We start from the raw sequence: 13,750 nt of genomic DNA, 5'->3' as shown, positions 1-13,750 counted from the left end.
AAGTTTCTTTCTTCAGTGTTCTATAGGTTCTATTGTAGAGGTCTTTCAACCACCTGGTTAGATTTATTCCCAAGTATTTTAATTTGGAGGTTATTGTGAATGGGATAGTTTGCCTGATGTCTGTCTCAGAAGGTTCATTATTGGAGTATAGGAAATCTACTGATTTGTACGTTGATCATGTATCCTGCTACTTTACTGAATTTGTTTATCAGCACTATAAGTATTCAGATTTTTTGGGGGGAGGAGGGGTCTTCTAGATATAGGAACATGTCATAAGTAAACATGGATGATTTGACTTATTTTCCTGTTTGTATCCTTTAATATCCTTCTCTTGCCTAATTAATCACTAGAGTTTCAAGAACTATATTGAATTGAAGCAGTGAGAATGGACATCCTTGTCTTTTTCCTGACTTTAGAGGAATGCTTTCAGTTTTTTTTAATCAGAATGTTGTTGGCTTTGGATTTATTGCATATAGATTTTATAATGTTGAGATAAGTTCCTTCTATCCCTAGGATCTTCAGCGTTGTTATAATTAATGGGTGCTGGGTTTTGTCAAAGGCTTTTTCTGTATCTATTGAAATAACCATGTGATTATTGTCTTTACTTCTATTTTTGTGGTGAATTACACTTACTGATTTGTGCATGTTGAACCAATCTTGCATAACTGGGATTAAACCCACTTGATCACTGTACACTATCTGTTTGATGTGTTTTTGAATGTGGTTTGACAATATTTTATTAAGGATTTTTATATCTATGTTCATCAGCGAACTTGATCTACAGTGCTCTTTCATTTATGTGTCTTCATCTGGTTTTGGTGATACTGGCTTCATAGAATGAATTTGGAAGTGTATCCTCCCTTTCTACTTCATGCTATAATTAGAGGAATATTGGCAATGTACTCTTTACAGAACTAGAAACAAGAGTCTTAAAATTCATTTGGAAGAATAAAACACCCAGAATAGCCACACAATACTAATCAAGACAAACAATTCTGAGACATCCAAATACTTAATCTCAAATTATACTACAGAGCTGTAGTAGCAAAAACAATATGGTACTAGCATTAAAATAGATGTGAAGACCAATTGAATAAAATAAAAAATACAGAGACAAATCCTCAGAAACACAATCATTTGATACTCAACAAAGGTGCCAAAAACTTATGTTGGAAAAAAAAGGTAGTCTTTTAAATGAATGATGCTAGAAAAAACTGGTTATGTATATGTAGAAGAATTAAATTAGATCCCTATCTTTTGCCCTGCACAAAAGCCAACTCAAAGTAGATCAGAGACCTAGGAATTATACCAGAAACTTTGCAACTGCTGAAAGAAAACACAGGCTCAATACTCCAAAACACTGACATAAGTACAGACTCCCTTATTGAGACCCCAAAAACTCAAGGAATAAACCAAGAATCAATAAGTGGGATGGCATAAGTTTATAAAGCTTGTGCAGCAAGGGAAAACAAAACATAAAGATAGAGGCTACAGAATGGGAGAAAATCTTGGTCACCTGCTCCTCAGACAGTGTATTAATACCAGGAATATATGAGGAACTAAAAAAATTAACATGAAAATACAAATAACTCAATTGATAAATGAACAAAAGAACTAAAAGGACATTACTCAAAAGAAGAAACACAATGACCAACAAATATATGAAAAAATGTTCAACGCCTCTAGAAATCAGGGAAATGCACATCAAAATTACACTAAGATTTCATCCCACTGTGGTCAGAATGGCAGTTATCAAGAACACAAACAATAATAAGTGCTAACAATGGTGTGGTGAAAAAAAGTCCACTCATCCATTGTTGTTAGGACTGAAAATTAGTATAACCACTCTGGAAAGCAGTATGGAGTTTCCTCAGAAAACTAGGAATAGAACAACCATATATGACCCAGCTATCTCACTTTGTGGTACTTATCCAAAAGAACTAATTTAGGATATTATAGTGATATAGGCACATGAGTGTTTATAGAAGTGCAACTCACAATAGTCAAGTTATGGAAACAGCCAGGTGCCCATCAACAGATGATTGGAAAAAGAAAGTGTGGGAAAATCTGGTATGTATATATACATACCACATACATATAAAATGTATATATTTTGTATTATGTATATATTATGTATTATGTATATATTATGTATTATGTATATATACACCATATATGCATAATGGTGTTTTACTCAGCTATGAAGAAGAATAAAATTATGGCATTTGCCAGCAAATGAATGGATCTGGAGAACACCATGCTATGTGAAATAAGCCAGACTCAGAAAATCAAGGGTTGAATGTTTTCTCTTACATGCAGAAGCTAGAGAAAAGTAAGGGGCAAAATGGGGTGGCTGTCAGATTTCATAAGGATAGAGGGAAGATCAGTTGAACAGGAGATTGAGGGGAAGGGAGGAGTGACAGGAAACAGGAGGAAATTCAGAATGAATTTGACAAAATTATGCTATACACGTGTATAAATATAGCACAGTGAATTCCACCATTATGCATATCTAGTAATAATTAAAATAAGTACATAAATAAATAGAAGGAAGTCGAGTAGAGTAGAGGAAGGGGGATGGGTGAGGGAGGAGAGGAGGGCAAGAAGAGGCACCAGGGACTGAAATGGAGCAAATTAAATTCCATGCATGTGATTATGTCAGAATGAACCCAACTACTATGTATAAATATAATGTGCTAACAAAGTATTTTAAAAAGTCCTTATTTCAGTTCGTTTGGATATATGCCCAGAAGTTGGATTGCTGGATCATGTATTTTTTTTGACAAACTCCTATATGATCTTTCATAGTAGTTACATTTTACATTCCCACTAACTTTGAATATAAGTTCATATCTCTGTTCTTCAAAATGCTTATGCTTTATTTTTGTTTTCTGATGACAGCCTTCCTATTTGGTATGAGGTGATATCTCCTTGTAGTTTTGATTTGCGTTTTCCTAATGATTAGTGATTTGGGGGATATTTTCATATACCTTGTAGCCTTTATGCATTCTCTAGAGGAATATCTGGACAGCTACTTTGTCTATTTTAAAAATTGGTTCATTTATTTATTTGCTAGGTCAAATTGCAATAGTTTTTAAATATCTATTTTGGATATTGGCCCTTTATTAGATAAATGGTTTGTAAATATATTCTCCCAATACACAGTTTGCTTTTTGATTCTGTTGATTATGTCTTTTGATGTACTAAAGCTTTGGGTTTTGCTATAGTCTTTTTTTGCATTTTGCTTTTGTTTCCTGTGTATAATAAACAATATTGTAGTTTGCACTAAGAATGTGTTAATAAGGTATATATACTGTTGTGTTTTTACTGCACACATGTGCATGTGTGTTTACACATACACAGAACCACAAAGGGAAATTAGGAAACTTTGGGAGGTTGTGGATGTATTTATTATGTTGATTGTGATGGTGGTATCAAAGGAGTATGAAATGTGTTCAAATTCACCAATTTGTGTATATTGAAATGTACAGTTTTTATCCATCAGTTATACCTCAGTAAAGCTGTTTTTAAAAAGGAAATAAGAAAGCTTTTTTTTGTTGTCAGAAGATCCTCTTAAAGATACTATTTATGATGCTGTTTGATTCTTCATATTTTATTTATGGTCTACGTGATAAAGTCATTGTATGAAATGCCAGAAATGTCCTCCTTCCTTTACAATATTGATCATAAAGTTATCAGATTTGCTCTCAAAATACATGTGTTAGAAACTTAATCTGTAATGCAACTGCGTTAGGGGATTGGGTCTAACATATGAATACAACTATAAAAAGGTCTTGTAGAGATGTTCTCCCATTTCTGCTCTTATGCCATTGTGAAAACATGAATTCATCTCCTTTATCCTTCCACCTTTTGCTTTTTGAGTATAGAGCAAGAAAGAATTCCTAAGATGCCAGTGCCTTGATCTTGGACTTTCTAGCTTGCAGAACTGTGAAAAAATTTATTGTTAAGAAATTACTCCATCTTACGTATTTTGTTTTGGAAGCACAAACGGGACCAAGATATTTGGGGAGGATTGTTATGGTTCCTACTTAGGATGAAGTTCCTAACTGAGGTTAGGTATGGAAGGGGCCAGGACTGACTAATGATTTCAGTATTCAAGAGGAAAGGCGGGCTGGGGCTGTTGGCTCAAGCGGTAGCGCGCTTGCCTGGCATGCGTGCGGCCCGGGTTCAAATCTCAGCACCACATACAGGGATGTTGTGTCTGCCAAAAACTAAAAAATAAAAATATTGGGAAACTCTCTCTCTTTAAAAAAGAAAAAAGAAAAAAGGCAACTGTGTATTATTTACTATTTCCACATAAATTTATTATGGGCTAGAACCTACAAATGAGGCATCATACTTGGAGGGCCAGGGTCTTTTATGGAGTCCTTGCTGTTAAATATAGGGCTGAATTTTAAATCACCAAAATTTTTTCCCACATTATTTATTGGTCCATTATAGTTGTACACAATGATGGGATTTTTTGTTACATATCTGTATATGCACACAATATAATAATTTAATTTGACCAGTGTCACACTTTAGCACTTCCTATCTCCCTCCCCACCTCCCACCACTTGGTCCCTTTCCTTACTGACCTCCCTTTGATTTCCATGAAATTCACTTTTACCTTTCTTTTCCTTTTTTTCCTAGCTTCTGCATGTAAGAGAAAATATAAGACTTTTGATCTTCTGAATTTGACTTATTTCACTTAACAAAATGGTCTCTAGTTTCATCCATTTTCCTGCAATTGACATAATTTCAATTTTCTTTATAGGTGAATAAAACTCCATTATGATATATAACACATTTTCTTTATTCATTTCTCCATTGATGCATACCAAGGGTTCCATAATTTGGCTATTATTAATTGTGCTGCTATAAACATGGGTATGCATATGTCACTGTAGTATGATGACTTTAATTCTTTAGGACAAATACTGAGGAGTCATATAGCTGGGTCATATGGTGGTTCCATTCCTAGTCTTTTGAGGAACCTTCATACTGATTTCCATAGTAGTTGTACTAACCTTTTCCTCTACATCATCTCCAGCATTTATGATTGTTTGCATTCTTGATGACTGCTATTCTGACTGGTGTGAGATGAAATCTCAGTGTAGCTTTATTTTGAATTTCCCTAATTGATAATGATATTGAACATATATCATATCATATCATATCATATCAATATTCTTATATTTCCTTTTTGAGAAGTTTCTCTTTAATTCATTTGCCTATTGGGTTATTTGATTTTTGGTGTAAAGTTTATTGAGTTCTTTATATATTCTAAATATTAATCCTCTGTTAGAAGAGTAGCTAGCAAATGTCCCCCCCTCCCATTTTGTAGGTTCTCTCTTCACATTTCTAGTTGTTCCTTTTGCTGTACAGAAGCTTTGTAATTTGATGTCATCCAATTTATTAATTTGACATTATTTCCTGACCCTTAGGGATCTTATTGAGAAAATAATTGCTTATATGCTGGAGTGTTGAACCCATATTTGTTTTAGGAGTTGCATAGCTTCTGGTCTAATTCCTAGGTCTTTTTAAAAATTGTTTTAGTTGTAGATGGACACAATACCTTTATTTTATTTATTTGTTTTATGTGGTGCTGAGGATCAAACCCAGTGACTTACATGTGCTAGGTGAGCACTCTACCACTGAGCCACAGTCCCAGCCCAATTCCTAGGTTTTTGATCCATTCTGAGTTGTTTTTGTGCAGGGTGAGAAATAAGGGTCTAGTTTCATTTTTCTAAATATGGATAACCAGTTTTCCTAGCACCAGTTGTTAAAGAAGCTGTCTTTTCTCCAATGTATGTTTTCCACACCTTCATCAAGGATAGATGACTTTAGATGTGTGGATTTTTCTCTTTGTATTTTATTCTGTACACTTAGTCTATGTGCCTGTTTTTTTGCCAGTATGATGCAGTTTTTGTTGCTATAGCTGTGTAGTGTAATTTGAAGTCAGATATCATGATGCCTCCAGCATTGCAAAAGCACCCAACTTAAAAAAATATTTTGTAGTTGTGGTTGGACAACATGCCTTTATTTTATTTGCTTATTTTTATGTGGTGCTGATGATCGAACCCAGTGCCTCCCACGTGCAAGGCAAGTACTCTGCCACTGAGCTACAGCCCCAGCCCAAAAGCACCCAACTGTTAAAGATAAAGATTAGGTAACCCTAATGTACTTTATGATTCAATTGACAAGAAGTTCAGTGCTAAATTTAATACTTAAATAACATAACTATGTGAGGTCGGTATATTTACAAGGAAGTAAGTGGGTACCAAGTCATAGATAGGTGAGTTCATAGTGCTAGTTTAAGTAATTAGGAATTTGTCCTGAACAAGGTGTTATGGCGAACATCTGTAATCTCAGTGGCTCAGGAAGCTAAGGCAGGAGGATTGCATGTTCAAGGCCAGCCTCAGCAACTTAGGCCCTAAGCAATTTATTGAGACCCTGTCTCAATGTAAAAAATAAAAATGGCTGGGGACCTGTATCAATGGTAAAGTGCCTTTGGGTTCAATCCCTATTATCAAAAAAAATAGAGAGAGAGAGAGAGATGGAATTTTTCCTGTAGTCAATAGGTAACTACTGCATTATTTAAGTGAGGGAATAGTATAGTCATTTGTATTTTAAAAATTTCTCCGTGTCATTTTGGAGAATAATTTTAAGCAGGAAGACCTAGAAGCCAATGATATCAATGAAAATGTTATTGTAATAATTTTTGGAAAGAGTATAGACCTTTATTGTGGCACTGGCAGAGGGTCCTAGTGATAGTAAATGGGGGATTAATAGAAATCTACATAGTTTAGCTTAAAGTGTTCAGTAGATCTACAGTCTATTACAAAAGATTAGGGAATGCAGGCAAATGATATAGGCACTCACCCAAATATAAGATAGGAGTGCCTTTTGGAATCTTCTTTATGATGATTACAAATTCTAAAGAAGAAAGAAGAGTGTTCCTGAAACTTTAATGTGCATATATAATAACTGGGAACCTGGATTATATAGATTATAATTCATTAGATCTCTATTCCAATACCATTTGAAGTGATGATGCTACTGGTTCTCAGAATTCACTTTGAGTAGCAAGCCTCTTGCCATCTGTTGCATTCTGAATGCTTAATCTTTTTTCTTTCACTTCTCTAGTTCTCTTATATTTGCTTGGTTCCATATGTTGGTTCTTACTTCTTTTCTGGTTAAAAGAAATAGCTCATTTTAGATGACACCTTATGTCTTCTCAATGCAACTTGACTTTCCAATATTGTCCTCATTCTGAGATTATAGATTTGGGAGTTGTTACAGGTATTTTGTAGCAGATTCTGTAGGTGTCCTGCTCATGTGTCCATGGGCTTTATTTTTTTAAATGTAGACTTCTAATTGTATCTTTTTTGGGGGGTACTGGGAATTGAACTCAGGGGCATTCAACCACTGAGCTACATCCCCAGCCCCATTTTGTGTTTTATTTAGAGACAGGGTCTCACTGAGTTGCTTAGCACCTCGCTTTTGCTGAGGCTGGCTTTGAACTCATGATCCTCCTGTATCAGCCTCCTGAGCAGCTGAGATTACAGGTGTGCACCACTGTGCCTGGTTCCAATTGTATCTTTATGATGAAGGTGTTTTACCAGTGGCCAGAGCCTTTATAAACAAATACCTAGCAAGCAAAAAGAGCAATATTAGTCACCTTTGACTAGTGATTGACAGAATTTGATGTTATCAATATGTAAGCTCCCTTAAATCTCAAGTTGGTTAACTCTAAGGCTTGTAGTTTCTAAGAGTTCCATTTACCACCAGTAAGAAGAGAGAAGAGTGGTAGTGAGGCTTTAATGTGCATTTATAATAATTTGGGACCTGGATTATATGGATTATAATTCATTTTAGCTCCATGTACTCCCAGTGATGAGTTGATTGAAAATTCACCCTTTATTGGCTACTTTCCATTCCTTATCTCACTTTTCTACTCCTCAAATGATATTTCCCAGGGTTACCTCCCAAATACATTGCTTTTGTGAGGAACCTAAAGACATTGCTGGTAGTTAGAACTGAGTGCAATACATGAAATCACCTGGAAAGAGTGTGTAGAGTGAAAGGGAACGTTCATGAAGGTGGAACCACAGGGGCTATAATCTGTAGCTGTGTGCCAAATAAAAGAAGTTCAGGAAAGCAATGGCCAGAGGTGAAGAAACAAAACTATATTAATACTACCTTCCAAATCAGTTCATTCTTCTGAGCTCCAGACATATATATCCAACTGCCTGGCAACTCTGAATATGGAGGTTTCCATGAAGAAAACCAAAGATCATCCTTTATTTTCCCGACCACCAAATACCACTAAAAATGATTGCTCCTACATCCTGAATATCTATGATATCCAGACATCGACTTCTCCTCATTCTTTACTGCCATGACTCTAGTTGAAGCTACTATCATCTCATGCCTGTAAAGACCTCTGATCTTTTTCCTCTGCCTCCAATTGTGACCCCTTTAATCAGTTTTCCATAAGGCAGTAATATAGATCACAGGACACTCTGCTGAGAGGTTCAAGGCTCCATTTTGCTCCAAATGAATTCAAAACTCTGTAGCACCACAAATGTACTCAGACATCCATGTTTTTCTCTCACAGCTTTGCTCCTGATACTCAGTGCTAGCCACCCTGTGCTACTGGAAGTTCCCCAATTCTTTATTGCTTCTGGGATCATTTATAAAAGCTCCTCTTCTTGAATTCCCTTTCCCTAATATCTTTCTTGGGGACTTGACTATTTCAGACTCTGTTTGAATGCCATCTCCTATGGAAGTTTTTCCTAAACCCCAGTCTGGGGCCAGAGCTCTCCTTTGTTTCAATACTTTCTTACTTTTTTTGTGACATTACCATTCTGTACTATAAGTATCTGGTAAGGACTCTGTTTTGCCAGTACATTGTAGACTCCCTTGAGTTGAGAGACTTTTTATTATTAATTATTGTATTCCTACTGCCTGTCATAAAATAAGTGCACATTAATTTTTAATGAATGAAATGACTCAGCAGCTTCAAATACTAGGAGAGTATTAAAATAAGGTAAGACAGAAAATAACTGAAGATGGTGTCTGCCACTGGAAGGTTATCAATGTCTTCAGCAATAGCAGCTAGACTTCAATCAGTACTACAGTATTTGTGATGCTTTTTAGAACAGCTTCAAGTTGCAAATTAAGCTAACTGAAAACATAATTTTGAGGAAAAAAAGCATTAGGAATGGGAAAGGTATTTAGAATTACTTCTTCATTGTGTTCAAATTAATATTCAGTTTGAGGTCAATCCTAATGTTATACTTTTTAACATCAAAAGACTTTCTGCACTAATAGTTTATTTTGAAAATCTGAGTAATTATGCCTTAGTATATGATCAAAAACTAGACTAACTTAAACCAGACAATTCTACTCTCTTATGGTTCTGCTAGTAATATATGTAGAAGATATATGTTCATGCTTATAGAGTGTGAGAGCTCTTAGGCAGTGTCACAATGTCACCAAAGGGCAAAAAGTTTTTGCTTGAGGGACCATTAGTTGATTTGAACTTTTGAAAATGTCATGTGTGGGGAGGATACAGGCTAGATCACTTATTTTAGAAACATTGTACATAGGCTTAGGAAAATTCACCCATCCTTTCTGTAGAGATTTTCTAGCTTGCTGATATGCAAGATGGAAAAAATTCCCTTGGAGTATGAATTATTATAAATGCAAAGCGTCAAAAATGTGCTTTATTTCAAGTATGCCTGAGGTATCCTTTTTACGAATTTTGCAGACACTGGTACATTTTATTCATGAAGTGCCTTTCACCAAAATGCTTGGAGCATAGCACACGAGTGATAAAAATATTGGGAATAAAATGAAAAGGTTGTAAATTATGTACAAGAAGGAACCATGCCTTTTGAAGAGTTCTTAATCTACAAGCCTCTCCCTGTTTTTAAAAGAACTGAAATGACTTAGAAACAAAAATACTTATTGAAAATCCTCTCATTTAGATAATCTCACTGAGTTTGGAAAATAACAGCTACTACTCTACAGTAAGTTTGAGTAGAAGTATATTGTTTAGAGACATGAATCCATCAAAGCTAGACAAAATTATAAATATAATAAAAGTAATAACACTTTTAAAGGGCAATCATACAAACTTTTGACTACAAATCAAATTGTAGATCACCAGGAATTTAACTATATGCCATTTATAATTATATGTATATGTAAAATATATACTTTTATAATTACAAGTGGAAAATATTTTGTTTTGTACTGGGAATTGAACCCAGGGGCGCTTTACCCCAGTACATTTTTTAAAAAATTGATAGAGCCTGCCTAAGTTGATTAGGGTATTCCTAAGTTATTGAGGCTGGCCTAGAACTTGGGATCTCCTGTATCAGTTTCACCAGTTGCTGGAATTATAGGTCCACACTCAGCAGAAAGAAAAAAAAAAAAAACTAGATTAACCTATTTACTCATTCAATAAGTATTGAGTGCTTACTATGTTCTAGGTGTACTGTTCTAGCTACATGGGTTTTAATGGAAAAAAGAAAAAAATTCTGTCCTCAAGGGATTTATATTTGAGACAAAGATATGAATAAATGGAAATAGTATATGATATAATGTTATATAGTGATAAGTACCATGAATAAATATAAAGCCTAGTGAGATTGTGGAGTTTAATAGGGGAGGGGTTTAGATTTTATGTTTATCCCCCAAATATATGAAAACAGCTATAATTCCAAGTGGTGAATAAAATAAAGTGCATTTAGAATAAAACAGAAGTGACAATTTGGAAATATTTCATGATGGGTAGCATTTTTAGACTAAGAGGATTTTTTTTCTACTTTCCTTTTATGAGAAAGAAAACTGGATTGATACTAGAGCACAAACACCAGAGAAAATGCATGATAATATGGAATTAGAATACAAATGAGGGAAAATCAATTAATCATATATTTCTAAAACATAAATAGAATCCACTTGGATATCATCATTTAGTTAAAATTTAAATGTGAAATCCTTCAGAATAGTGCCTAAAAAGATGGATTCAACTCCTCAGTCTACAACTTTCCAACAGTGAAAATTTCTTTACTTTGTCATGATATAGCTTCATTTCTTGTAAAATACATTATTACAGCAATAGTGTTTATTTTACAGGCTTGTTCTCAGGATTAATTAACTAATATATATATAAAATGTGAGTCAAAGAGTCTGATATTATTTTTTCATCTTTTGATTTAGAATTTATGATAATGTTTCTTTCTACTTTGGTTCTTTTGTTCATTAGTCCTTAAACTAAGTAGTTACATATTGTTTTCAAATTACTGTTTAAACAAACTAAAGGTAAATTTTATATTTTCTTAGCATAGTTCTCATTTTTCAGCGTCTCCCTAAACACAATATGTAGCCATATTCCCTAGTTTTTTTTTCCCTAGAGTAACAGTGAAATGAATAAGATAAGTTTTTCCTATTATGCATTTCAAAAGCCATTACACAAAATAGAGAAGAAAAAATCACATTGTTGATGTGCTGTAGTGTTGACATGTTGAAGCAGCAGAACTTAATTAGGATTTTTGACAGTCTTTGAATTGTCCTGAGAAAATGTCATTATTAGAAACTGTTCATCAAAGTCTTAACAAAGAAAGTCAGTTTTAGAAGATAAAATTTATAATTTCCATGTAGTATATATAGCAAGGAGTTTCTGTTATTTCAAACCTCCAGTATATCCTTAGGGGTAATACAAACTTCTAAAAATTTTGAGTCATAATTATCTAAACAGACTTCTAGAATTAATATGGTAGAAATTGTAGAAATTCTCAAAGATGTATCTAAATCCTTTATTCATGCTTTGTTTAACCAAATTATCAGAATCATCTACTTTAAGGGTAACATTTTGTTTAATCATATTTTGTGAAACGAATGTTTGTTTACCTGTGCAGGTAAACATATTTTTAAAAAATTAAAAAAAGAAATAGCACACTGTACTTTGTGAGATGTCATATCTCTGAAATGACAGAAGCACAATATTTTTATTACTTAACTTTACATTATTGAAATTTATATTTTAAAGTTAATTTAAATTATGAAGCAATATTCCTTTATTTTTAATGCAGGAAGAAATATGTTTTTGCATATTATTGTGCCCAAATTATTACAGAAAAATGCAATAATATCTTATGTATATCTTTGAGTATTTATCTCTATTTCCTTTTATTTCTACTTCTTGATTTTCCTGGTTTGAATATTCTTCACTGACAATCTAAAGAAGAATATGATGATTTAGTTCTCTTTATTCATCTTCCACATACAGACATCCTGACATTGTATCCTCCCATTATATTTAGAGAATAATGTAAATTAGTACAGTCTTCTGTATTTACATTATCAATTATGAGAACACTATGTGTAACTGAGGTATATAATACATTATGACTATTTTTTTCTTGTAAAATATTTTTCTCTAATATTTGGCCTTGTATTATGGTTACATAGTAATCTACATTCTTCTCAAAAGCTCAACTCCTTTCCCTAATTATCTAAATATCTCCTTAATGCATTCAAAAGTATTAGGTATTTTAGTAAATTTTCTTTGAAGAAATCTCTCCAAATTGGACTAGTTTTTTTTTTCTCCATGCCCAGTGTATAAGGTTAATCTGGGATCTTTTTCTGAGTTCCATGTTCCTTGTTCCCTGTTTCTTCCTCTATTCTGGTTTATACCCTCGGTGTTAGTATAACACTTAGTTGAGTAGCTAAATGAGTAAGAGATGCTATGAGATAAAACTTGGAGTTCTTACATATCTAACAAAGTCCTTATTTAATTTATAGCTTAGCTGAATATACAATTATCACTTGGATATTGCATTCCTTCAGAATTCTGGAAGGCATTGCTTCCTTGACTTCTAGCTTCTTATATTGCCATTAAGAAGTCAGAAATGCATCATTTCTCATTCATTGTATATGACCCAATTTTATCCCGTGTAGTACCTTTGTTTTGTCCCTGTGCTCTTACATTTCATGGTAATGTGCTTTGGTGAGAGCCTAATTTAATCTATTGTGCTATATAGGTTGGAAAGTCCTTTCAATCTGGAAATCCATCTGTGGAGTTTTTCTGAGTTTTATTTTTTGATGATTTCCTCTCCATTTAATCTCATCTCTCTGAATCTCTACTACTCTTAAACATGTTAATTCTGGAACCCTCATCTTGAATCTTCTACTTTTCTCATTATTTCTTCTAATTTTTCATTTGTCTTTTTGCTTTACAGTTGAGGATTTTATTCTCAAATTTTAATTTAGTTTTTAAATTCTTTTTAATTTCTCAGAGATGAACCATGCAATTTCTTGCCTGAAATATCAGAGCCTGGCTGCTGACATTCTGGAGCTGACTATTAGAAGATGATTGGTAGTCTCAACATTCAGTAAGTAAACATTTCCTTAATTATCTTATTTCCTGTATGCTATTCATACATGTCAAAGTTCCAGGTGCTCATTTTGGCCCCACAAGTTTCATTGCTCTATTTGTTCTTTAGGATTTTGACTCCTGTGGACATCATAAATCAGTATTGGGTTTGGCCAGTGGGAGGGAAGTGGATGTACTATTGTATTAAAGGGTACAGTATTCCTTTCCTATAACCACCAGTCTTTTGTATTATTGGTAATGGATCTCTCCCTTTTCACTTTCATCTTTGCTACTGGTAGCTCCTGCTCTTCCTAGCTTCAGATACCTCCCCATCCCACAGATGTTAGTTTCCATTTG

This window comes from Marmota marmota, unplaced genomic scaffold (assembly GCF_001458135.2).
Source record: "Marmota marmota marmota unplaced genomic scaffold, marMar, whole genome shotgun sequence".
Lineage (NCBI taxonomy): Eukaryota > Metazoa > Chordata > Mammalia > Rodentia > Sciuridae > Marmota > Marmota marmota.
The sequence above is the reverse complement of the archived record's forward strand: the minus strand, read 5'-3'. Positions refer to the sequence as shown.